General features: G+C 44.9%; 1 protein-coding gene across 2 annotated transcripts in view; it reads left to right on the top strand.

Annotated features, from left to right (window-relative positions):
- YPEL2 (yippee like 2) overlaps positions 1 to 26,115 on the top strand; it is a 99,449-nt gene that overhangs the window by 63,050 nt on the left and 10,284 nt on the right. The gene's annotated exons all lie outside the window — the stretch shown is intronic.

Genomic DNA, 26,115 nt, shown 5'->3' with positions numbered 1-26,115 from the left:
AATATTTATTAAACATCTGTTAGGTTCTAGACACTGGGTGAGGCAGTTGGACTGTTCTAGTAAATCAGCTGCTTTTCTTTTCCTCCAGTATCTTCCATATGCATAGCCTTGCACAGCCAGTCAGCGTACAGAGTTTTGTTTGCTGGTGCCTTCATTTAACAGACGAAGTATTTTTGCCTAGACATCAACTTTTTCAAAACCATGCCTCCACAACTTACAGCGTTCTCACCTTATATAGGCAACTTAAATAGTGAAGAAAGAGGATATTAAAACTGCCCAAGTGTGTGTATTTGTGTGTTTTCACATTGGTGAAAGTATTTTAAAAGCCTGTTCCGTATAAAATAAGAACCTTGTCTTCCCATGAATTTTCACCTACCCATTCTGGGCCAGGCTGCAGTTGACTTTATTTGTCCTTGAGCGTATTATCTTATTCCTGTGACCTGTTTTGCTTCAGTGGATGTGTCTGTTATCATTTCATTCTTGTTTGCCTTTGGCCGACCGGGAGGAGAGAAAAGATAACATGTGCGGGAGACGACCGGTTCCAAACCAGCAATCCTTGGGTCCTCCCCTTTCCAAGCTCTTACACCCCAGTGGCCATCCAGGGATCAGGCCGGACCACAGCTAGGGTGCTTTGCCTACGTGACCTCACTTAAGATCCCCGCCGTGAGGCTCTTCCTCACATCATCCCAGGAGTCCTCTCCACCCTATGAGAAAAGCAATGACAAATGCCGATTATTCTCATTTGATTGATGATGAGATTGAGGTCAGGAGGGTTTCATGGGAATGACAGGGTCAGGAATCCTAGCCTGGCTTCACCGCCCTAGGTTCTTGCCCTGCACTGTGTTCCAAATGTCAGCCTCTCTCTTCCTCCAGCCTTCTTAATTCTTGTGTGTGGCTTCAGAGGACACTTTCTCAGTCTGCCCGTCATGACTGCTTAATGTGTAAGGGGTCAGGGAATGTGAATCGGTAAATTAGGTGGCTGCTACCTGAAAAGGATTGTGTATTCCATAGCAGAACCTAAGCTTGGCTTTGTTGGTTCTTAATACTCTGCAGTAGATCACATGTGTAATCCTTGGCCCCTTGATTAATAGTGGGTACTTAACAACTGCTTGGTGAACATTGAATTAATGTGGATTCAAAATATGTCCTAAGAGGACAAGAGAGGAGGTTAGCACTGAATGTTTCCTGCATAAGGTAAATGGTTATATCAGGAACAGTCAGTTTACTATTTGCATTTACTTATTCAACAAGCATTTTTTTTGGACGTCTGTTATGTGCCTAGTCTAGTCAGGAAACTAACCCCAGGGAGCAGAAAATCAGTGGTACTAATTGTGCAGAGCAGGAGAACAAAGGGCTATGCCTGGCCCTCCCTGGTTGGCCAGATCAACATCAGCCACCACCCTCACTACCCTCTCTGGCACCTGTTTCCTGCAGAAGCAATTGCTCATAAATCCTTTCATCTGAACCGAGAGCAGGGCACAGGGCAATCTCTGGAGTTAGGGCACCTGATTTCAAATACTGGCTTCACTTAGTGAAAAGGTTATCTACGGAAAGGGCTCAGCCCAGTGCCTGGCACCTCGCAAGGAGTCAGTAATGAAATGGTTGTCATGATTACAGAGTGGTATTTTGAGTTGGGAGTGGGATGAAGTGGACTGTTATATTTGATCTTTATGTACATTATTTGCTTAATTTTGCAACATGCCTATGAAGCAAATACTCCATTTTACAGAAGACAAAACTGAGGTTCAGGGCATAAATAACATGCTCGTGGATGAGCTGGCCCGCCCCCTCCATTCTGTGGCCCCAGCCTGCCATTCAGGAAGCAGGAATAACCACCAAATAGGAAACTTTTTGGCAAATCAGATCACACACACACCCCAAACTGTCATGGCTGTCTAGTGGTCTCCCGTTTTATTCTTTTTATCACGAAATAGAAATTCTGGCTTTTCCATTGGAAGCCAGGAGCTCAGAACTGAGGAAGAGTTGAGTTGTACCATACCTTGATTTTATAGGATTTCACACCTGTTAATTGCAGGGCTATGATTGTTAAGACGAAAAAGTGTTGCTTTCAGTTGTTCAGACTGATAGAACAGATGGAAATGAAAACCATGCCCATGCGGAAGTGACTCAAGTATCCTAACATTCAGCACCATCTCTGTGCGGACGTTTGGGGGTAACTCTCCAGGCCAGCTTGGAACAAGCCAAACATTAATAAGAGTTCATGTGGCACAAAGATACTTCTAATCTCCCCCCTCTTCCACCCAGGTGATAATGGGATCACTTTAATGAGAGACAGGATAGCTGGGAAAGCTGAATTTTTTGAGGCCTTAGCAAATCATTTGAAAACTATGACAGAACTAGTGAGTTGTATTTATTTTGAATTAAAATCATGCTAATGGTTTATTCCAAGCTCAGAAATTAGCAGGGTCAAGTAGAAAGAAGGTAGGTTTTGGAGTCGGACAGATGGGGATTTGAAGCCTGACTGCATGATTATATATTGATCACTTTGAGGAAGTCCCTGCAATTCTCGGGACTAGTTTCTGTCATCTGCAAATCAGGGATACCAGCAACCACACTCATGTTATTGTCAGGATCAAATAATAGCCATAAAATGCCCAGTACATTGCCTAGATCAAATAGGACTTTGCAAGTGTCATTCCCCGCCCCCCGCCGCCCACCCCCCGCTCCCAGCACTGTTAGCGAGAGGAGGTAAGTCATCAACACCTGCTCATGGGCCTGGGAAGTAGTGGACTGACATTGGAACCCAGCACCCAGGTGATCAGGCTAGTGGCCCCTGCACCATGCTACTTGCTTTTAGCTCTAGGGGGTGAACATTTATGGAAAGAAAAAAAGGCCATCAGCTAGAAAAACATCCTTGAATTTTAGAATCTTGTTTGAGAATTTTTATAGTAACCATCTTTGGTGGTCTTCAGTCAGGCATAATTTGCTCTTTGTTCTTGCACCCTGGTCTTGATATGCCGGCAACATGCAGAAGGAGCAGGATGTTCTCAAATCTCGCTCACCTCCCCAGCCTCCCCTGGACTGCCTGCTTCTAATTCTAATTCTCCAGAGCAAGGCCCCGCCAGCACAGCAACCAAGCAGGGATATTTTATTTATGGCTTTTATAATGGAGTCTCTTGGGAAAATTTTGGTTTCCCATTCCCAGAAGCAAAAATTCATCCACAGAATGTTCTTAAAATTTATTACCAATTATATTTTTTTCCCCGACCACATTCTTTGAGCCACCTTAATAGACTTTAAAATGTCCCTTCACAAAAATGGGATAATTTGAGTTGTCGTTCATTTGCCTGGTATGTTCTGTACCAAACCAGCACAGTGTCCAAAATGAAGAATATAGGTTGATCATGCTGTTGCCGATGACATAATCCTATGTTGAACATGCTGTGTTTAGACCCAAACTGCAGCCAACCCAGCAGGAGCTTGTTTTTTGCTTCGTCCAGTTCCCTGTCCCTGATTTTCCACTGCCATTGGAAGAAGAGCACCCACTCCTGGAGGCACTCAGGCTTGACGTTGTTTCCATGGTGACGAGACTGACCGAAGACTCCTCAGGTTTCATTTCATTTTCGATCTCAGTGATATGATAAAGGAATCGTACCGGCAAGAATGCCAGCCATCTGAGGGAGGAGGACTGAGGAGAGGAAGAGCCATGGACCTTCTGGGACCCTACCTATCAGAAGAACTCCTGTGGGAGCTTCTGGTTAACAAGGGGGTGTGGGTCGTCCTCTGGCAAAGAAGAAGTGGGAGTTACCACAGAGATAACTGGTTTGGACCTGTTGTGGCCAGTGCATCAGATAATTCATCTTGCCTGGGGTAGACCCAGGTTTAGCCCAGGGGAGATTGCCCGAAAAAGCTCTGCCATGAGGCAGGCAGAACTCAACCTGAGAATGCCTGTAAAGATCCTTTCTGCCTGTGGGCAGGACACTAACTGGCAGGTGGGGACTAAAAAGCAGGCTTCCGAGCTCCATTTAGCTCTGTGACCTTGGCTAAGTCGGTTACCTTTTGAGGCTGCGCTGACCGACCTATAAAAGAAAGTTGTGGTGAGGGGCGCCTGGGTGGCTCAGTTGGTTAAGCGACTGCCTTCGGCTCAGGTCATGATCCTGGAGTCCCGGGATCGAGTCCCACATCGGGCTCCCTGCTCGGCAGGGAGCCTGCTTCTCCCTCTGACCCTCCCCCCTCTCACGTGCTCGCTCTCTCTCTCATTCTCTCTGTCTCAAATAAATAAATAAAATCTTAAAAAAAAAAAAAAAGAAAGAAAGTTGTGGTGAGACTAAGCGTGACAACGTACATCAAGTGCTGAGGTGGAGCCTGGCACCCTAGAGCTGAAGAGATGTTGGTTATTGGGCCGGTAGTGGTGAAGCAAGGCGGGGCCGTGTGTTCTGCAAAGCGGAAAAATGCATGTGAATCCCTGGACAAATGAGAGGAAGAATCCTGGTAGGATGGTTTATAACTATCCTTTTTCTCTGCATGTATTTTCTCAGCATATTTTAGTTTATATTTCTTCATACTTGGCAAATAGTAAATGTCCCCAAAGACAATAACTTACACATTTCTTTCAACAAATCTTTATGAGCCAGACTTTGTGCTAGAGACAGACAAGATCCCTGCCCTCAGGGAGTCTTCGCAGTTCCTTCAGGGAGTACTTGTTTAACCAGAGGTAGTGGGTAGTTGCCCAATGAAGGAAACATCAGAGCCACCACTGCAATTACTGGTTTGGGCTGGAAAGTACAGTTATAGAAAGGCTTCCCAGAGGCCCCTTGCTGCCTGTCTTCCACTGGGCCCCTCCAGCTCTTGACCCAGACCTGTACTGTGGTCCTTACCAGTTTGTATTGTCTGACTCCTTCTGGGGCAGGAACCCAGACTCCTCACAGTTGACTGCACTATCAGCTCAGTGAATGTTTGATGAACAAATATTCATGTGGGTATAGGGATGGTCATCGAACAAAAGAATTATTCCTTTCAACCCCAACCCAAGAGGAGACTAGTGCTATTTATTGACTGTTGTGGGGGAAAGGAAGATTTATTTATTTCAAGATTGTTTTACCTTCATTCCATTGGAAATAATAAGGCAAATGAGAGAGAAGTTTAGAAGATAGGAAAGGTCACTAAAGCAGGCATCTGTTTCATATCTCACGGTGGGAGTAAAGGTTCTCAAATGGTTTCATTTGGTCCAACCTAAGTACAAGGAGTGGGCAGCATGGGATGGTCGGCAGTCATTCACGTAATAGTAAGGAAAAGGGTCTCTCCATGTGGGGTATGTTAGAGAGCTGAGCAAGGTTTTGGGGGCACAAACATGAGTCGTTTCGGCTGGCTGGTCAGAGGGTGATGTGCTGTCTGCTGCCCAAGGAAAGTCCTCAGCATTATGGCCTGGTGAGGCCATGTATGGGCTCACTCAGTTGTAGGTTGGGCAGTCAGTGAACATGGACTCTAATTCTTTCCATGAGGTCTCTTTAGGTTTAACCTTTTTGTCTCCAGAACCCACTAATCTCTCTGATCATTTTCTTTGCCTCTCTCATCCCTATCTCTTTAGGGAATCTCTTTCGAGTGAGGGATAGAGGTGGGGACATCTTCATTTCACTTACAGTATTTTCTCCCAAATGCCTAGAATCTTTTATTCTTACCTTTGATGGCCTAGAATTTTGAAACTCAAAGCCAAAGAAATACAAATCACGGTTAAGATACAGAATAATTACATCACCTCCAAAAGGTCCTTCATGTCCCTTTTATAATGAGCCCCCTCCTATCTCCAGCCCCCAACAACCACTGATCTATTTTCTGTTAATGTTGTTTTGCCTTTCCCAGGATGCCATATAATATGTAACCTGGTCAATCTGTCTTTTTTTTTTTTTTAAGATTTTATTTATTAGAGAGAGAGCATGCGCAGGAGCAAGGGAGAGGGGCAGAGGAAGAAGGAGAAGCAGACTCCTTGCTGAGCAGAGAGCCTGATGCGGGGCTCGATCCCAGGACCCTGGGATCATGGCCCGAGCCAAAGGCAGCCACTTAACCGACAAAGCCACCCAGGCACCCCAATCTGTCTTCTTTCATAATGCTTTAACATAATACTTAGAGATTCATCCATATTATTGCATGAAGCAGTAGGTCATTCCTTTTTATTGCTGACTAGTATTCCATTGAATGAATATACCACAGTATGTTTACCAGTGATGGACGTTTCTGTTGTTTCCAGTTTCCGGCTATTAGGAAAAAGCGGCTAGGAACATGTATGGGCAGGTATTTGTGCATATTGTGTATATATTTTTACTTCTCTTGGGAAAATTAGATTGCCGAGTTATGTGGCAAGTGGTTGTTTAAATTTAGAATTAACTAACAAACTTTTTCCAAAAAGGTTGTATCGTTTTGCATTTCTACTAGCAGTCTGTGAAAATTCTGTTGGTTTATGTTTCAATTTAGTCATTCTGATAGATGTGGATACTCTCTTTCTCTCTCTTTTTTTTCCCTGATTCCTACTGCCACATTCCTCCCATGGAATAAATGTACAGAAATTCCTATCTGACCAAACAAGGAAAAGAGCAAGGAAGAAATTTAAAAGTGGCTTTACATAAGAAGCAAAAATATCTTTTGGTTCATAAGAAAACATAAAGACAAGAATAAAAAAATGAAGAAGTAAGAAAGCAGGTGTTGGATAGGGGGACCCACATATAGGATCTCATAAGCTCTCCAAAGTGACTCCTTCTTGTCATCCATCTAGGTAGGAAACAGTTTGGCCAAATACTCTGATTAATCCATTTAGAAAAATCCACTTCTGCTCTGGGTATATATTATAAAACCAACCCCTTCTATTAACTCTTGTGTTCTAACCTAGTCTCCTTTAAACCAGAAATGGGAGATTTTACAGAAGGATGGCTGAGGTGACAGCATTGCTAAAATAGCCATGTGTAAAATAATTATGAAGGATTGCACATTCAAAGGAAAACCTCACCCTGATCCCAAATTATATTATTTCTTAGTTCTTTGGAAAGTGATTTGCCATGAAGGCTTTGAAACCTTTTGAGGAATCATCTTGTTCTTTTCCTTGTTACTCCCCATTCACTTCATTGGCACACACATTTTCAAGATAATCTTGCAATTTATAATCTTGGCCATTTAGTTCAAGGCCCCAGTGAAACTCTTATGACCTCTAAAGAGACTGCTAGAATCAGCATCTAGAAAACTGGGATCTAAAATGAAGACTACAGCCCTTTCCTTCTGCATGAGAATTGAAAGAAGGCATTTCTTCCAGGGGTGTATGGAATATACACTGGGGGATCAGTTTACCCAGAAGTTGCTTCTTGTACTCCTCTGTGTGGCCAACAGGAGGAACAGAATACCCTGAATAGTCTACCTGAGAGTCTCTACATCCTGCTGCTTCTCCTTTTTCCTTCTTTTGCTGTTCGTATCCAGAACTGCCTATATCAATCGCCTCTCCTTTTCCAAATGCAAGAGAGAGCAAGAAGGGAGAAGGGAGAAGGGTGGGAATTTTGAAGAATTGAGGTAATACGCTGACTGGTTGACAGTGCTTACTTTGGGTTTCTAGGCAATAAATCATAACCTACAAGCAAAAGGCCACTCCTGCTTTCAGCTACCATCTGGATCCATATTCCCCAAGGCCCTGTCTCCAGGGTGACCCAATACTATGGTAAATACAAAACCTGCTGAGATTGAGTGTCCATGTTTGAGAACCAGACTCTAGACATTTGGTTCAAAGAGTGATGGTGACACATTGGGGTCAAGTGAAACTGTCAGGAAAATAGCTACTAATAATAGCTCATATGTATTGAGCACTAGCTCTGTGCCAATCATCAAATGCTCCACATGTTCTTTTTTTCATTAGCCCTCACATTAACCCTATAATAGAGGTCCTGTTATTAACTCAAGTTTTAAAGTGAAAAACAAAACAAAAAACTGGGATGCCTCGCTGGCTCAGTCCATGGGACATGTGACTCTTGATCTCAGGGTTGTGAGTTTGAGCTCCACATTGGGTATAGAGATTACTTAAAAATAAAAAATCTAGGGCACCTGGGTGGCTCAGTCGTTCAGTGTCTGCCTTCGGCTCAGGTCATGATCCCAGGGTCCTGGGATCGAGCCCCGCATCGGGCTCCCTGCTAAGCGGGAGGTCCTGCCTCTCCCTCTGCCACTCCCAGTGCTTGTGTTCCCTCTCTCGCTGTCTCTGTCAAATAAATAAATAAAAATCTTTTAAAAAAGGGGCGCTGGAGTAGCTCAGATGGTTAAGCATCTGCCTTCGGCTCAGGTCAGGATCCCAGGGTCCTGGGATTGAGCCGCACGTCTGGCTCCTGGTTCGGTGGGGGAGCCTGCTTCTCCCTTTCCGTCTGCCTCTCCCCCTGCTCATGCTCTCTCTCTCTCTATCTCTCTGTCTCAAATGAAAAAATAAAATCTTTAAAAAAAAAACCTTAGGGGCGCGTGGGTGGCTCAGTTGGTTAAGCCACTGCCTTCGGCTCAGGTCATGATCCTGGAGTCCCGGAATCGAGTCCTGCATCGGGCTCCCTGCTCAGCGGGGAGTCTGCTTCTCCCTCTGACCCCCCCCCTTCTCATGCTCTCTCTATCTCATTCTCTCTCTCAAATAAATAAACAAAATCTTTAAAAAAAAAAACTAAAAAAAACTTTAAAAAAATTAAAAATAAAAAATCTGGAAAAAAATAAATAATAAATAAAATTAAAAATACCCTGAGGCTTAGTGAGATGGTGACTTCCTAAGGGCCCCCAGCTAGCAGATGATAGGCCCAAGTTTTAAACCTCGGTAATGTGACTCCAGAGTCTTCATTCTTAACCACCCTACAGTAAAACTACCACTAGAGCCCCATTACAGGTAAAATCCCCAGGTAGATGAGTCTGCCAATGGGAAAGTGTGAGAAAAAATGTTTTCCAGATTTCGAAATCTACTTTGAAAATCAGTTCATTTCAACAGTCATTCATTTATTCATTTAACAATTATTTTTGAATATGTATAGATGCTGGGGATACAACTGTAACAAGATAACTATGGTTCCTGCCCTCGCGGACCTTACCATCATAAAGAGAAAGTTTGTAAAGAGAAAATTGCAATAAAAAAAAATGATGGGTTTCATCAGAGGTGTGAAGGGGCAATCCCAAAGAAGAGGAAGAGGTACCTGAATCTGGCTGTGAGAGTGAGAAAATGTTTCATAGAGGAGGCATCTTAGGAGCTGGTTCTCAAAGATTAAAGAGGAATCACAAATAGACAAGATATGTGTGGATGCATGCAAGTACGTAAGGGAGGGCTTGGTGTTGTACCCAGGAGAAAAGGAGGAGGCATTGTGGGCAGAGAGCGCAGCCCAGCCCCACTATTCCAACCCGAGGGAGCACATGTTTGGTGATGCCAGCAACACAGGGTTCAAGGTAAACAGCAGAAGGGGAGAAAGAAGCTGTGTGAAGTGGGTGAGGCCAGGTCTTGAAGGGACTTGTAAGGAGTTTGGGTTTTAACTCATGGGCAGCAAGAAGCCATTCAAGGATTTTTTTTTTTTATGTTTTATTTATTTATTCATGAAAGTCAGAGAGAGAGAGAGAGAGGCAGAGGCAGAGGGAGAAGCAGGCTCCCCGCCGAGCAGGGAGCCCGATGCGGGGCTCGATCCCAGGACCCTGGGAACATGTCCTGAGCCGAAGGCAGACGCTTAACGACTGAGCCACCCAGGCGCCCCTGTGTGAAACATATTATGTTTTAACCATCTTCTGTGTTTTTCTTTTCTTTTCTTTTTTTTAAAGATTTTATTTATTTATTTGACTGAGACAGAGATAGCGAGAGCAGGAACACAAGCAGCGGGAGTGGGAGAGGGAGAAGCAGGCTTCCCGCTGAGCAGGGAGCCCGATGCGGGACTCGATCCCAGGACCCTGGGAACATGTCCTGAGCCGAAGGCAGACGTTTAACCATCTGAGCCACCCAGGTGCCCGCCATTTAAGGATTTTGAACAGACACATGACATAACCAGATGGGCATCAAATTCCGGCTTGGTCAGTTACGGCAGGAAGGATGAGAGAAAGACAGGCTAGATGGGAACTGGGAGATAATTTAGGAGGACGTAGTAATATTGCTGATGAGAAAAGATGCAATGCCTAGACAAGGGCAGTAACGGTGGAGAGAGAGAGGAAGAGATGAATGAGAGGATGACTAAAAGGCAGACTCCACAGGACTTGAGGATTATCCAGTGAAGTGGCATAGGGGTTCAGTGCACAGGCTATGTGGTTTCAGACTGCATTGATTTCATACGCTTCTTAGCAGTGTGACTTGGTCAAGTTACTTAAGCCATCTGCCTCAGCCTCCTCATCTGTAAAATGAGGATAATAATAGTATTTATAGCATAGGGTTATGGTAAAGATCAAATGAGATCCAAATGCCTAGAACAGTGTCTGGCATAGTAAGTGCTCAACAAATTTTCTCTTTTCATTATTTTAGTGATGGAAAGGGAGGGATCTAGGTGGGTCCCAGGTTCCTGACTTGGGTCACCATGCCAACACGAACTAAGTGCAGGATACACTCCTTGAGAAAGCTATAATCTAATAGAGCACTTACTAGAAGCACTGTGGAACTGATCCTAATAGGCCACAACTAAGATTTGCTGTGCTTGTTTAGCTGTGGAAGTAAAAACTGACATTGCTGAGTAGCTCCAGATTCTGGGCTGCCTGACTCAAAGCAGTATTTTCTGCCTTTATTCTGATCGCGTTTCCCCAAAGATATTTTTCAAACATCAAAAATATTTCATGTGATCCTAATGTTCTGAAAGTCATCCCAGATCATTGAAAGAAAGTACTAGGAAATGCTCCCTGAAAAGGTAATTTCTTCAAATATATATATTTTAATCTAACCAAGCGTTCTAGAACTTTCTATATGTTTTCCCCTTAGACACTTTAGTATAAAAGATTTTCAATAAGTATGTATCCTTCCATCTATCCATCCACCCATCCACCCATCCATCCATCCATCCCCATCCATTGATTCATCTATCTGCCCACCCAGCCCTCTCTCCACCCACCCATCCATCTACCCATCCACACTGTGTGGCATAGTGATGAAGAACATAGAATTTGGAACCAGACACACCACTATTAAGCTTTACTATACCTAGTAGCAGTGAGACCTTGAGGCTGTCCTGTCACCTCTCTGAGCCCAGTTCCTTGTTTGTAAAATGAGGATTCAAACAATCTCTGGGAGCCCCTGGCTGGCTCAGTTGGTAGAGCTTATGACTCTTCCTCTCAGGGTCCTGAGTTCAGGCCCCATGTTGGGCGTGGAGCCTACTTTCAAAACAAACAAACAGAAAAAACCCACCAAGTATCTCCTCACAGTTCTCCTGTGAGGATTAAATGAGACAATGAATATAAAGTATGGAGCACAGCACTGTGCATGTACTAACACTTGACTACTGGTAGCTGCTTTTGTTATTCTGCAAGCCACGCACCATGCTGGACACTGAGCATGCAGCAGTGAACAAGAGTTAGGGGCCCTTCCCCAAGGAAATTTCCAGTCTAGAGGAGTAGAAAGATACGAATAAGTAATTTCTCCCAAACAATTTCGTCTCATTATACAGCACTGCTCTCCTCCCAATTTATTAGGTTCATAATTGAGGGCTTGTCTTTGATTCATCTCTTTTCTATCAACCCCACCTCATTACTCCTGCCCCCCACCCCTGTACTCTATTCTCTAACCTTGTTTTATTCTCTTCATATCATTTCTCTCTCTGTCCTCCCTTCCTCCCTCCCTCTTCTCACTATTTTTCTTTCTTCTTCGATCTCTACATATAGCTGGTCTCATGAGGGGCAGGACTTTGTCTTCTCACCTCCGTATCCATGTGCCTTGAATGGTACTCAGCACATAGTAGGTGCTCTGTAAATATTTTTTAAATTAACGATTGAATGAGTGAAGGAATCCCAGTAAAATGTGTGTGACCACAAGAACAATCCTGCTGGGGCAGCATGGTGACAACTGCTCAAGGATGCTTTGGAAAACATTCCCATCTGTCTGAGAGTTAAATGCAGTGCTGCCTGATAGCAAGAGTCATAAGCTCTACCAACCATGTCCTGAAGTGTCCTTTCACCTGGTTCTTAGCAATACACAGATGAAAAAGCTACTGTAGCCAAATGGTTGGTGAAAAGAAGACCTGGCCACCATTCTTAACAGAGCAATCAATTCCCTCCCTAAAAGGGGCACTGCCAAAATTTTACACAGTTATTTTATAGCCAATATAATAACAAACACTCCTACTGGTAGAGCACCTAGTACATTCCATTCATCTCGTGTACCTCTTGACTAAGTCTTACACCGACTCTGCAGAGTAGGTATTATCCTCCTCATCTTGCATATGCAGAACCTGAGGCCCAGAGAGGAATCCTTATTTGTCTAAGGTCACAAAGCTGGTAAAAGGGGGGGCTGGGATTCAAACCCAGGTCTGTCTGGCTCTGATGTCTAGGCTGGTTCCACAACACTCTAGAGGGTCAGCTCCTTCAAGTGGGGGGTGGATGGTGTGGATATGACCTAGCTAATGCTAATTTAGAGATAAAGAGTTCTAGATAGAAGTCTCTGTAATGAACCTGCTGGCCCAGTACGAATGGCGAGTTTTATCTCCTGTAGGTCAGAGCAATTTGGTGTCTGGGGATTCAAGGGCAGGATTGCGGGGACCATGGAGAAAACTGTTTTCAAAGACAGGAAGGGCTTCCCTGGGCTGCGTCAGGGAGGGCAGTGTGCTCACAGTGATGAGCACATGCTGGGGGACAGGAACAAGGAAGAGATTGTAGGGAAGCAAGAAGTGTTACCAGAAAGGCTCTGGACAGAAGACAGATGGATGTGGGGGTGGGGCAGAAAGGAAAGAGAAGTAAATGCATCCACAGCAGGAGGCTTGGAAGAAGGGTTTTGTAACCCCTGCCCTTCTCCCAGGATGTTCTTCCCTGCATCCCTGGCTGAGATACACTTTCATTCCTGTTAGAACCTTTCACTAAGACACAAGGAAACTCAGGGGAGTAGTGAGGGAAGACCTTCATGGGCAACTGCCACTGAAATCCCAAGTTCTTAAATGTCACCGCATCAGAGAGGCCTTTCTTCATCTAAATGAGACACCCCTTCCCCCCATGACTCTCTGTTACTGGACCTGACACTTTCTCAATAGCATTTCTCACAATTTGTAATCACATATTTATTAATTTTCATAGTCATTGCCAGGCTCTCCCCCTTGGGCCGAGACCGTCTTTGTTTTATTCACCAGTGTGTATTTGGAACCTAGAACGGTGTGAGGGAAATGTTCAAGAACTATTTGTTGAACAACTGAAGGGGTGAATGTTGTCCAGGCGGCTGATCCTTAAATCAGGTGGTCTTTGTGGCATGTGAATAAATTACAGTGTACTCATCCCCCTCAACAGGTGCATATAGGTAAAATCAGGTTAGAGTTAACACCAAGGATAGGTTCAAAGAGGAATTAAGGATTGCTATCCAAGAGGTGTCAGGGGAAGTCCTATTCCTTGGCCTACTGAGGTGAAGGGAATTCTGGGCTGCTTTTATGGAAATGAGCCTAAGTCAATTTAGCCCTAGCTCTCTCCTCCCACACACCAGTCCCCAGTCAGTGCCCAGTTGGGGGCAGATCACGGTGGGGCAGGTCATGCTAAGGCTTGCCCCACTTCGTGCTGCCAGGAGCTCTGGCTCCCATCAGATATATGCTGGCTGTTGGCTAGAAGGAAGAAAGCAAGCTGTAGCAGGAATGAAGTCCACCCCCTCCCCCCCAGACTTGAAGCCTTCGGCTGAGGGAAGCCAGCTGGTACCAGGTTAAAGAGACCATTATTTGCCACCTAATAAGCAAGTGTTTGGGGAGTTGGGGGCAGATTATTTCTCAGCAGCTTGGAAAACAGGGCGTACATGATATTTTGTTTCTCCTTTGGCCTTGCTGATAGCAGAGTTTACTCTTGAGTTTTGGTTGACCTGATTCTTTTCAGGGAGACCTTGAAATATAGATAAGCCCACTACAGTGGAACAGATATATGCCGCTCCCTTCCCCTTCACCTACCCATTCTTCCTGATGCCATCCTTCGTGTATGAACTGTGATCATGGTTCCTAGGGAAGAAAAATGCAGCCAGGAGACTCCTCACTGCAGCCTCAGCAAGATGCACTGCAGGCCAGATTGGGCCTCAGTGTGGGACTTCTAAGTGGTATGAATCTAGAGAAGGGAAACAAAGTTCAACTTGTTCCGGTGAGCCTTCATATCAGAGATGTTTAGGTCATGGGTCTGCACAGTTAGAGATGCTGGTCATTTTTGTCCACTAGTGTGAGAGGCTTGGATGGCCTTGGTTTGCCCTCACGTTTCCTGCCTTTCATTTTTCTGGAAAGAAAATTAAGAGTTTATTAATCACCTACTATATCCCAGGTACTGAATTATGCATCTTTTCCAAAGTTGTCTCATTTCATTTGTATTAAAACCATTTCGGGAGAGATTATTATCCCCTTTATATGCATGAGAAGATGGAGGTTCAGAAAAGTAGAATAAATTTACTAAGCCCTCTCAGCCAGGAGGCTGAGTCATAATTTGAACCCGGGGCATCTCACTCCTAAACTTGTGTGTTCTTCCCATCCAGGGTTCACAAAGAACAAAAATGCTGGAACACATTGCAGGGTGACCTGACTATGTTGCTTAACAGTATGAATTTAACACTAAACATTGTTTAGCGCATCTGCTGCTTTTACTGGGGAGAGACAGAGGAGGGAGAGGGGGCTGGCCTGAAAACAATTTGTTTGCTGGGGTTCAGCCTGCTCTCAGCACCTAGTCCCATCCAGACAGTCGGAGCCTCTCTAAAAAAGCCACCGTGTTATTATAGTGTCAGAGAAAAGGTGACCTCAGTAGCTTGGACCAAACCCCAGCTTGGACCAGAACTTCCATCCAGGGTAGCTGACTCTCTTTTATTGCATAACTGCCACATTTTTGCAGCCCTGTCCCGGAATATCTGCGGGAATAAAGGCTCCAATAAAATGAAAGTTACCCTGCATGCTTGTCTCCTACCCTAAACCGGGGGCAGCTCAACAAGACAGAAATCCCAAAGCAGCAACTTGTCCTGGAGGCCAATGGCGTAGTCACCCAACCTGTATCCAGCTGCTCCTTCTGCAGAAAACAAGCCCCCAGCTCTGCCTTCTGGGACTGAGTGTGAGCTCTACCGGCCCTCGGCAACCCAGCTCCAGGAAGTTTGCTGCTTCCTTATTTGAGATGTATTACTAAACTGTAATCATATTGTGAGTGGAGCCAGCCAAAGCAGTGGCTATTAATAGGGAGGTGAAGAAAGCTGACTCAGGAGGAGGCTGACTTAGGCTGAAGGGGAGAGCCTGGCCACCTTGGCCTACAATCCTCAGCGAGAGGTCAGCGAGAGAGACAGACCTGAGCTCATTTCGCTCCTGGGCCGGAGTCAGCACAATCTGGATTTCTCAACTTTGGAAATAGAAACCTGAGGCGGTCCCAATCAAAGGGATGTGCAGCCGACCTTCCCAGGGCCTTGGGGAGTCTCAGAGCCCTGAACACAAATAGCTTAAATAGCTCTGATGCAGCAGAGCTGTAACTCTCCCCTGCCAGGGTGACTTGGAACGGGCTGTGGGGGCTACCTTCTGCAGCCTCCCTCAACCGAGCCAGCCCTGCGCCGGCCAGAGCTCCCCGCCGGCAGAGATGTCAGAGGAGGGAGAACCTATTTCGGGCTTCCTGATAAGGCTTGGGGAAGTGGGTGTTACAGAAAGGTGGAAGCAAAGAGGTGAAGGTCCATAGCGAATGAAGGGCATGGTGCAGAGAGGCCTGATCATGTGGCAGAAAGTTTTCGGTCATTTCTGTTAATGCAGTGCCTTGCTCAGGGAGTTCAGACTTCAGCCATTTGGTAGACACGCCATCACCTAGCAGCTGGAAGCAGGATAGATTCCCACATCTGGCCCATGCTGCGCCACAGGAAAAACAACTGCTCCCGGACGCTGCGTTCAGAGTATCCCTTGCTCTGTACCGGGCACGGAACACACGCTCTATATGCCGCTTCATTTAGTCCTCACCCACCCCTAACAGGGGGGTATCATCACCCCTCTTCTCAGAGGGAAAAAGTGAGATTCAAAAAGGTGAAGTGACAGTGGCAGGGCTAGAAGGTGACAAAGATATAGGACTAAAACCTAGGGCTGTGGGCAGCCTGAGGAAAGCCAGCTGCAGCAAGCTGCCTTTGTGCCCGAGGCTCGCCCCCCTCATTCCCCGGCCGTGCCTCCCTCGCCGCCACTCTGGTGCCCGCACTGAGTCGGGGTGATGGCAGTCTGCGTGTGTGTTGCTGGGAGGTGCTGGAATCTTCTGTTCGTTCTTTTAGTTGGTTAGGCATGCCTGGGTATGTTGCCTCAAGGTGGAAGATTCGTTTTGGTTCCTGGATCTCTGAAGAAAGAGGGTCAGGTGGAGAACGGATATGGAAGATCCATTCCTGTCCCTCCTAAAAATATTTACTAAGCACCTATTAGGCTCAGCTCTGGATGGCTTGGGCACTTTCAGACTACAGAACAATTTAAAGACACTATTGGTCTGGTATTTTTCTCTACTATTTTTCACATATCCTGGGGACTATCCGCAGGGGTAGATCTCTTCAATTACATACGTGTCATAATAGATACCTTAGACACTCAGATGTATCTATCAAGTACTTCTTCACGGAAAAAGTGGACTTTCTTTCCACCGATTGTCATTTGGGTCACTTCCTGACCCTGAGAAAGATCCCCAGGACCCCAGACCCCAGCTCTTAAGCTCTAGCAAGTTCATGAGGGAAGGGAGCCCGATGCGGGGCTCAATCTCAGGACCCTGGGATCACGACCTGAGCCAAAGGCAGACACTTAACCACTGAGCCACCCAGGCGCCCCTGGTCAATTCTTTTTTCTTCCTGTTTTGAAAGGCAAACAGATGGCCTAACAATCATAACGGTCAACAGGGTGGTGGCCGCATCCAGGTTCAGGCAGCTGCCTCCTCTCACTGTAGTCAAAGTTAATTAATTCCCACTGTACCTTGAACTAGGTCACTTGCAGGTCTGTGCTGAGGCCTGACCTGGTGTCGGGGGAAGGCATTTCTCGTCTGGCTCTTGCTGTGCTGTCTTGGGCAGGCGGATGGAGAAGGGGGTATTTTTCACCTTTGCGTGGGATTGTCTCTCCTCTTCTCCTCCCGGGAGGTGACCATTTTCAGATCTGTGGGTGGGGAGGAAAATCTTCTCTTCCAAAAATAATCTCTTTCTGCAGTGGGGTTTGAAGCTGGACCAAGCTGCTAATGCTATTTTTACCCAGCTTGCAATTCAGGGTGTAAATAGCAACTCTGGCTGTTTTTTCCCATAGCTGACAACAGAGTCAACCTCTTTAAGGCAGGGGTATCCTGGCATTTTGCACAAAGGAAACAGAATAAAGGTTGCTCTCGGGCCCAGGGAATGATCCTTGACCATTAGGTCAGTATACAAACAGGGCTGGCATCTCCATGGTTGTGCTGTCTCAGTCACTGCTGTAAACACCAGGCCCCATGATAGCTCCTCGGCTGAGGCCGGTTTAAAGAGGCGCGATGTGGAATCACGAGGGAAAGACAGGCCCATAAATCTCTGCCTGAGCACGCTGAGGGTTCCGGGAGCTTGAGCAGCTCTAGGCTCCAGCTGACTGTTCCCCTCGCCCTCCCTCTTGCATTAGCAAGCATTTCTTCTAACGTTGCCCCAAACCCACCAGATTAGGAGCTGAGGAAAGACAGAAAAAACACCTACCCAAGGCTGTCCAGATGACAGAATGTCTCTATAAAAATAGATGCCTCCCATTTCTCAAGTGACTGGAGACCCCACCATCTTGAGTATTAGGAAGTGTCATTTAGAGGTCATGCTAAGAGGACTGGCTCCCTCCATGCTGCATATGAGCAGAAGCCGTGAGAAGCTAACCAGAGCCTTGGGTTGTGTCTCCAACCGGCCTGGGTGGGGTGGGATGTTCAGTTTCACAGAGGACCCCTCATTGGTACTGTTGATGAGCGCAGTAACCAGCAAAGACAGAGGTGAGCTCATCACATTTGGCAATTCCCTATTGTTTCTCTTCTGGGGAACAAACATACTTCACTGGCTTTTTTCTGAGGCCACTTTTCTTACCAAATCTTTCCCTGGGGCCTTTGGACTGAAATTAGAAAGGAGCTATGAGTCAGCAGGAATGCCCTTCATTCTGAATTACACAGCAACTCTTCATGGAACTGCCCATTCCCTTCCTCTAGGCATATATTAGTCAATCATCAATCAATAAGAGAATTTCTCAAATATCTACAGCATACTTAGAACTGGGCATTTAGGCACATGGTTCAAGTTTCAGGTTCTTCCAGCAGATGATGTGTGGGCTAAGAAAGGGATTGGAGGGCAGGTAAGCAGCTGAGTAACCCCCATATTTGCTTTTTGGGAAGTGGTTTCTGTGCAGTTCTTCGGAATTGATTCTGGGCAGCTGTTAAATTGCAAAACTCACTGCCAATTATCAATAGCTAAAGTGGCATCGGAGAGCTGCTGATGGTAAAAATAGGAGCAGGTAACAGATGAGAAAATAGCTTTGCATATGAGGAGAGAAGATGGGAACATACTGTCTCACTCTGCTATGTTATGGGTTTCCACTGTTAGCTTGGGTTCTCTCCCAGAACTGGCCAGCAAAACCTACTTAGTGTGACCTCTAGCAAAAAGTCCACCAGGGAGCTGGGCAGGATGAGATCAAAGCTATGTGTTAGCAGCAGGAGGAGATCCGTGCTGCGTTCAGGGTATCCTGGTTCTCACTGTGCTCAGAGTCACATTAAACAGCCAACACCACAGTTTTCAATAAAACTTGTTGAATTTTAAATGTACCATTATGTACCAAATCTACCATATGTAGCAAATGTCTAGTTGATCTGGTAATTCATTTGTCCCCAAACTTCAAATTTACAAACAATGGTTTTTGGAGCCTTGATGGTAAATGTTTACCTTAAGAAAGAAAAAAAAAAAACCCAAAAAACGGAAGCAGGAAAAAGTGCCCTGGTGAGTGAAACCAAAAGCAAGTGGCAGACAATCATTTGCTAGACTGACCGTTTGTTTTGAAAAATGCTCCCAACCCCAGCCTTGACATTGGGAAAATTTGGGACACCGTAACAGACTTCCTGTCTAGTATTTCCCTAGATTTCCTGGAATCCAATTGGAAGTACCGTTTCCCCTGTGTCACCAAGGAGTTAAACTTTGGCTGGGCTCTCCTGGTGACTAATAGGTACCGTGTGGCTCTGAGATCAGCGAGAAACTGACAGTCGGTGTGGGAAGTGTGAGGTGTCAGTGCTCTTGAAATGCCTTTGATGGGCATGGTGAGCAAGCACAAGGATGTTTGCCACCTAGTGCCCCTGATTGTGTGATTTTAACGTGAGTTCTTATTTCTTCCTGTGAATTTTGCATGATTTTAAATGAAGATCTCTGACTTCTTCTGGAGCTTGATATTACCATAGTGTGCGAGTTATTCTGTGGAGAATGATACTTTTAGACAGCTAATTCCTCTACTTTGGAAAATAACCCATTTTGATTGAAAACAAGGCAGAATCAACTGACCTAACCAAATCATAGCTGACAAGGGTTACGGAGATTTGGTCTTCCTACTCTAGCTGTTTTCATCCTTGTGAAAGGAGCCCAATTAGCATAACACTCTTGGCTTCTCTCCACCCCCTCATCCTTCCCTGGGAAGGATGAGTGGTTTCCTGTGACTGGTGAGTTTGCAAGGAGAAACTGTTGTCTTATGCTATCTTCTCTTCCTTTCTTCTTGGGGGTCAACACTGCTCCTCTAGGGTGAGAAGGGGAGGCCCTTCTGGCCCACCTGCCTATCACTGAGTGTCCATGTCTGTCTAATTCTGAGCTTGAGTATTGGGAAGATCATTTGTCTGACAGTTTCAGCCACATTCTCTAATATCAGCTTTATTAGTAGTAAAGGTTATTTTTGCCCCTCATCTAGCTTACAACAGTCCTCTACTTCAGTTCAAAACTCGGAGAGAAGTGGGGGGAACTGCTATGTTGGGGTCTCTACAAAGACCCCAACATATTTACTGGGAGACTTCCTGGTGGCTAGAAAAAGCCTTGGGTTGAGGTGAGACCCTGGCTTCTAGGTCCATGTCACTACTTTCCTGTAGAACACTGGATCGTGATCCCAGGTCATGATCCCAGGGTCCTGGGATCAAGTCCCGCATTGGGCTTCTTGCTCAGCGGGGAGCCTGCTTCTCCCTCTCCCTCTGCTCCCCACCCCCCACTTGTGCTCGCTTGCTCTCTCAAATAAATAAATAAAAATCTTAAAAAAAAAAAAAAAAGGAACACCAGGTTCTTCAGTAGTCAAAGGAGTAAAGGGAGTTTATAGAACGTGTCCCTCCCAGCCGGCAGGTATCCATTCAAAACTTATTTATTGAATGCCTACTGTGCACCAGGGGGTACAATGATCAAGATAGATATGGTCTCTGCTGTGACAGTTTATCATCTAACTAGGGCATATCAGTGAGGAAGTTTAATGATCCAAGTGAAGTAAAACAACCTCAAACAGGCTTAACCAATAAAGAGAATTTGTCGGCTCACTGGGGATCCAGACACAATTTAATCCAGTACTCAAACAACAGGGATCCATTTCTTGGTTCTGCTGCTTCTGGGTGGATTCATTCTTTTGACGCCACATGACGCAACCCGTCCTCTCTCCTGCCAGCTTCAGGCTTTTCACTATGGCCTCAGCGGAAATAAGACGTACCATTTACCAGGCTGAAAGGAGTCCAAGTCCCAACATTCCCTGCAAACTCCCAAGAATCACTCAGATTACACCATTTTAGGTGACGGGCCGTCCCTAAAGCCACGACGGGGTTCAGTGTGAGAGGATACATGGATGAGCTGATAGCCAGTGGAACTCATCCCTAGATGAAAGACAGTTGGGCCCTTCCCACGTGGCTCAGAAATCTGGAGACCTATTAGGAAGAGAGAAGGGCGCAGCCACCAATAATTGTCCATGGCAGAAGGAAAAGACAGCAAATAAAATGATAACTCTGCTCTGAGGGAACAATTCAACCTGCAGAAAACATAGATATTCATTACTACCTGGAGTCAAGCACAGGTCAAGCACAGGTCTGGGAATCCAGAGATTTGGGTTCCAGATTCTGTGCAGGATCCCTATATACAACAGACCCATAGGAAAGTCCTGGAGGTTAGTAGACTTTACTTCTTGATCAGGACCCTCAGGAACTGCCCTTGGGTTGGCTCTGTGATTCCTTTTCTCTTTTTGGAATGGAGGGTGACATATATCTGAGAGGAACGCTAAACGGATCACTGAGGTGCTGTCCACAAAGCAGCTGTCACTACATAAACCCAAGCTATCTGTTATCATGTGCTTGTTATTCTTCTAGTCTTAAGAACATTCAACCAGTGGTTTAAAACGGGGCTAAACATTAACCACACTAGGGTAGATCAGCACTACAGGAGCTATGAGCCATGAAGATACACAGGCCTTCAGTGTTCTAAGTTCAAAAGATCTATGTGAAACAAGATATAATCCAAGTGAACTGAAAATGGACAGAAATGCAGTCAGACATGCAGGGTAGGGAGGGTGCTTCGGCTTAGTACCAGAGCTAGTTCTCAAGGAGTATGAGTGTTTGCCAAGCAACTCAAAAGTACCAGTGGGGCCTAGGCAATCCTTTAGATCTTCATTCAGCAAACATTTGGGTACCTTCTCTACAAGAAGGTACAGTAGGAACACATACACAGCTGTGAGGTTGCCCCTTATATCCTTCTTAGAAAAAGAAAGAATCTCCATTTATAAATAGGTAAATTATCATGAGTCCAGATTATTATATGTAATATCATATATGTTATATGAACTAAAGGTCTATCACACCAGAGCCAGAAGGTAAAATTAGTGTCATTTGGGGGTGGAAGTTGGAGAAAGAGTGGGTCACGAGTAAATCCTGCTTTAAGGCATAAACAAATATATAGGATTAAATTGAAAGATTACGATTACACAGTGGTTTTTTTGGTCTCCCAAATAAATATGACCCAATCCCCTAAACACCCTATGGGAGCAGTTTATTTGCATCTTTCTCACTGCTCTTACTCTGACTTCTATCACAGTCAGTTGTTTATTCATTCAATTATTCGATCAGTCCCTCATTGAACACTTATGGCAGGCTTGATATGCACCAAGTACTGTGTCAAACGCCAAGATACAAAACAGAGTGAGACATGGTCATTGTATCCTAGGAGCTCAGTCCAAGAGGGGAGGAGGCATAGAAAAAATAATTATAATACAACATGGGAAGTGCTCACAGAAGCATGCACTGAGTGCTCTGAGGTGAAGTCTTCACAAAGGAGATGATACTTGATTTGATCTAAAGATAACAGGAGTTTTCTAGGCTGAAATTTTAGAGCATCTGGAAAGTCCCTGCAGGAGGAGCCAGCATGGTGTGCTGAGGAAATGCAAAGGAGTTTGGTCTGGAAGGATAGGGAGAGTGTCAGAAGAGGAGTGGGGTAAAAGGTAAGTCACGTAGAGCTTTGTAGCTCTCCATGTGGGCTTTGGACTTTATTTTATAGATAAAAGGGATTTGTTGAAGGACTAAGTAAAGGAAGGACAATATTAGGTTTGGGCTTTAGAAAGACATTCCAGCAGCAGTCTGCAGGAAGGGTTATCCTGGGGAAGGATTGGAGGCAAAGAAAGCAGCAAGAAGCTTATTTCAATAATCTAGATGAGAAGTGATAAGTCGTGATAGTTGAAAAAGATGGAACAGAATGGATTCAGGAAGACTTGAGAGATTGAATCAGTAAGACTTGATAATTGATTGATGGGGATGACGTCAGAAAGGAAAAAATCTTGACTTAGGAATCAATAGCCTGGGTAGATAAGGAAATGAGGGTTCTATTAACCAGAGTAGCTAGTAGAAGAAGAACAGGTTTGGGAGGAAAGATAAGGACATACTGCCTTTAAGATGTGTGCATGACATTCACGTGGGCAAGCTCCGTGGCTATTAGAAACATCTGTCTAGAGTTGACAGGAAAAATGGAGGCTAGAGGTTGACCAGGGGATAGGTGGGTGCTGAGACCATGAAATTGAATTGCATAGACCAGGCCACTAAAGGGCAAAGATTTTGAGGGCAGGAGGAGTTCCCTACAGCCCCTGGCATAGTACTTTGCATAAAGCAGGCAGAAACTATGAAAAATGCTCAGATACATGCATAAATATACCAATCTGGAAGTTGCTAGTAACACCTAGATGCCCAGAGACCTCCAATTTGGAGTCTTTGCAATTTTACAGACTTACTTTAGGGCCAAACTGGCAATAAGAAGAATGCAAGCAGCATACTAATATTCAAAGAGATTCTAGCCTTCCACTAAATTCCATTTAAAAAACTACTGTTACCACCATGTGTATTTCTTTGCATTTGGTCTTCCAGAGGATACTATAAAATGAGGAAGCTGGGGTAATACAACTTATCAGAATTAGGGGAGTTTAGTTGCAGTTGCTGGAACACAGAAATTGGTGTCAGCGTGTTTGACCTTTAGGAAAGTCATTCTGAGGGCAACTTCATGGTGTTTTAGGAACTAAGCAATGTCTTCTTCAAATGTCACACAATGTTACAGTTCTTTTGCATTTGCTCATTCTTCCAGCAAACATTGTTTGAGCACTTCGTATGTTCTAGACACTGTGCTAGGGACAAAGGACATCTTCCCACCCCAAAGAGCTCACAGTCCAATACAATTAAAACATAACTGTGAAGTATTATGATAGAGGTAAGCACTGTGTGCAGTTGAAGGCAGAGAAAGACAACCCAGCACAGAGGGGAGGAAATGACGGTGGCAACATGGCTAGAGAAGTCTTTTCAGAAGAGACAATGCCTGAGCCAGGTGATACAAGGAGGGGATGAGGTTCCAGATCAAGAAGAGAGGAACTGTAAAGGCAAGGAAGAATAGAATTCATTGTGGCTGAACATGGAGGGGAATGGCAAGAGAGGAGTTAGGACAGGTGGAGAGGGACCTCATCAGGCCCTGATAAGCCCTTCCTATGGAGTCTGAACTTTTAGCCTGAAAACAATGGATAGTCACTGAAGGATTCTTATAGAGGACTTCAGAATTCTTGTGCTTTTAGTTTTTGTCTTATTTTCCATTCTCCCTCCTTCTGTCTGTTTTGACAGCTTGTCTACCTTTCTTCCTCTCTCCATCCCTTCCTTCCTTCCTTTCTTCCTTCTTTCCTTCCTTTCTCCTTCTTTCCTGTGAGCATGATTTTGGAAATTGCAGCTGATCTGGCCTATACCTAAAGGGCAAGTGATTTATTTATGTTTTGTCCATGCTTGGGCTGAAGAAAAAGAAGGGGTTGTAGATCCCAGAAACGTGAATTTTGATGGTAGTAATAAGCAAAGTGAGAGAATCCCAGAAACAATTAATACCACCCAGAGACTCTCCTTGACATCTCCTGGAGATGCTTATGTTCAGTTTTGAGGAGGGGGGCGTTACCTCCAAGGTGTGGACAGGAATCTTAACTGAAGAAAGATCTACACTCTTGCTACTTAAAATGGGGTCCCTTTAGATAAGTGGAATTTCAAGCTTCAACCCAAACTTACTAAATCAGAATCTGCATTTTTAACAAGATGCCTAGGTGATTCCCGTACACATTCAAGTTTGAAAAGCCCTGATCTACAAGATAGGAAAACTGCTTAGCTGGTGAATCTTATGTCACCATGTTGCAATCTGTGTTGTTTTGCACGGCTGATTGATATGTAATCAGTTTGTCAACCTCTATGATTATAAATTTATGTCCCACAGTAAACTCAATCAGGGCTTAAACCACTTGTACTCCACTGAACTTGTCCAAGAAATCTCCTTGGAACCAATGATGTTGAGATTCTTTTTTTTTTTTTTTAATTTTTTTTAAAAAAGATTTTATTTATTTATTTGAGAGAGAGTGAGAGAGACAAAGAGCACAAGGGGGGGGGAGCAGGAGAGGGAGAAGCAGACTCCCTGCCGAGCAGGGAGCCCGATGCCTGACTCGATCCCGGGACTCCAGGATCATGACCTGAGCCGAAGGCAGACGCTTAACCGACTGAGCCACGCAGGCACCCCACCTTTCTCAGCTTCTTAAACTGAAACTCTGTGCCCATTAAATAATAAATCCCATCACCCCCTCACCCCAGGCCCTGGAAACAACCATTCTACTTTCTGTCTCTATGAACTCTAGGTGCTTCATATAAATGAAATCGTACAGTATTGGTCCTTTTCATATTTGGTTTATTTCACCTAGCATAATGTCTTCAAGGTTCATCCAAGTTGTGGCTTGTATCAGCGTTTCCTTCCTTAAAAAAGGCTGAATGACATTCCATTGTATGTGTCTACCACATTTTCTTTTTTACCATTCATCCATCAATGGCCACTTGGGTTACTTCTGTTTTAGCTATTGTGCATAATGCTTCTGTGAACATGGATGTAGAAAGATTCATTCCTATAATCAGCATTCATACCAGGCATGCAGCTCCCTTCTCCCAGCATCTCCATATTATTTCCCAAAGGTGTGCCACAATAAACATAAAATTCACAGCTAATGGATGTTCTCAATGAATTTTCTTTAATGTATCAAGTCTCTAGTTGACTCCTCATTAAGAAAAGGAAATTTGCTGTTGTTGGGAATGAAATGTCTGTTCCATTTAGTGTCTCTTTCTGGGAGCAAGGGCCTCCTGAATATAAACTCAGAGCCAGAGCCAAGATATTAATCTGTGAAGCTCAAGTATTGATTTGGTGATGCCATTCTCTTCCCCTGATGCTATTCCTATCAACTCAAATTACCTCTCTGAATATAAGAACCATTTTTTTTTCTGGGTGCACCGGGCAGCTGGTGACAAGCTGCTTGCTGATGGGCTGTGACAGAGATGAGCAGTCAGCTGCTCCTGGGCAGTCGAGGTCCTCCCTGCCAGAGTGTTGCTGGTCAAAGGAATTTGCAGTCCTGAAGCCAAGGGGCGGACCGACATCCACTTGGACAGACTCGGGCCTCCAGCCTGATTTCAGTGACCCCCAAGAGCGCTCAGAGAAGGGGAAGAGCCCCTGAGCTTATGGTGGAATTATTCTAGAGAATTATATAAAGGGTGTTATCTCCTCAGATT

The sequence above is a fragment of the Mirounga angustirostris genome, unplaced genomic scaffold (assembly GCF_029215605.1).
Source record: "Mirounga angustirostris isolate CCGP_5_RB_7025 unplaced genomic scaffold, mMirAng1.0.hap1 SCAF_17, whole genome shotgun sequence".
Taxonomy (NCBI): Eukaryota; Metazoa; Chordata; class Mammalia; order Carnivora; family Phocidae; genus Mirounga; species Mirounga angustirostris.
Note: the sequence above shows the minus strand (reverse complement) of the source record. Positions and strands in the feature narration are given on the sequence as shown.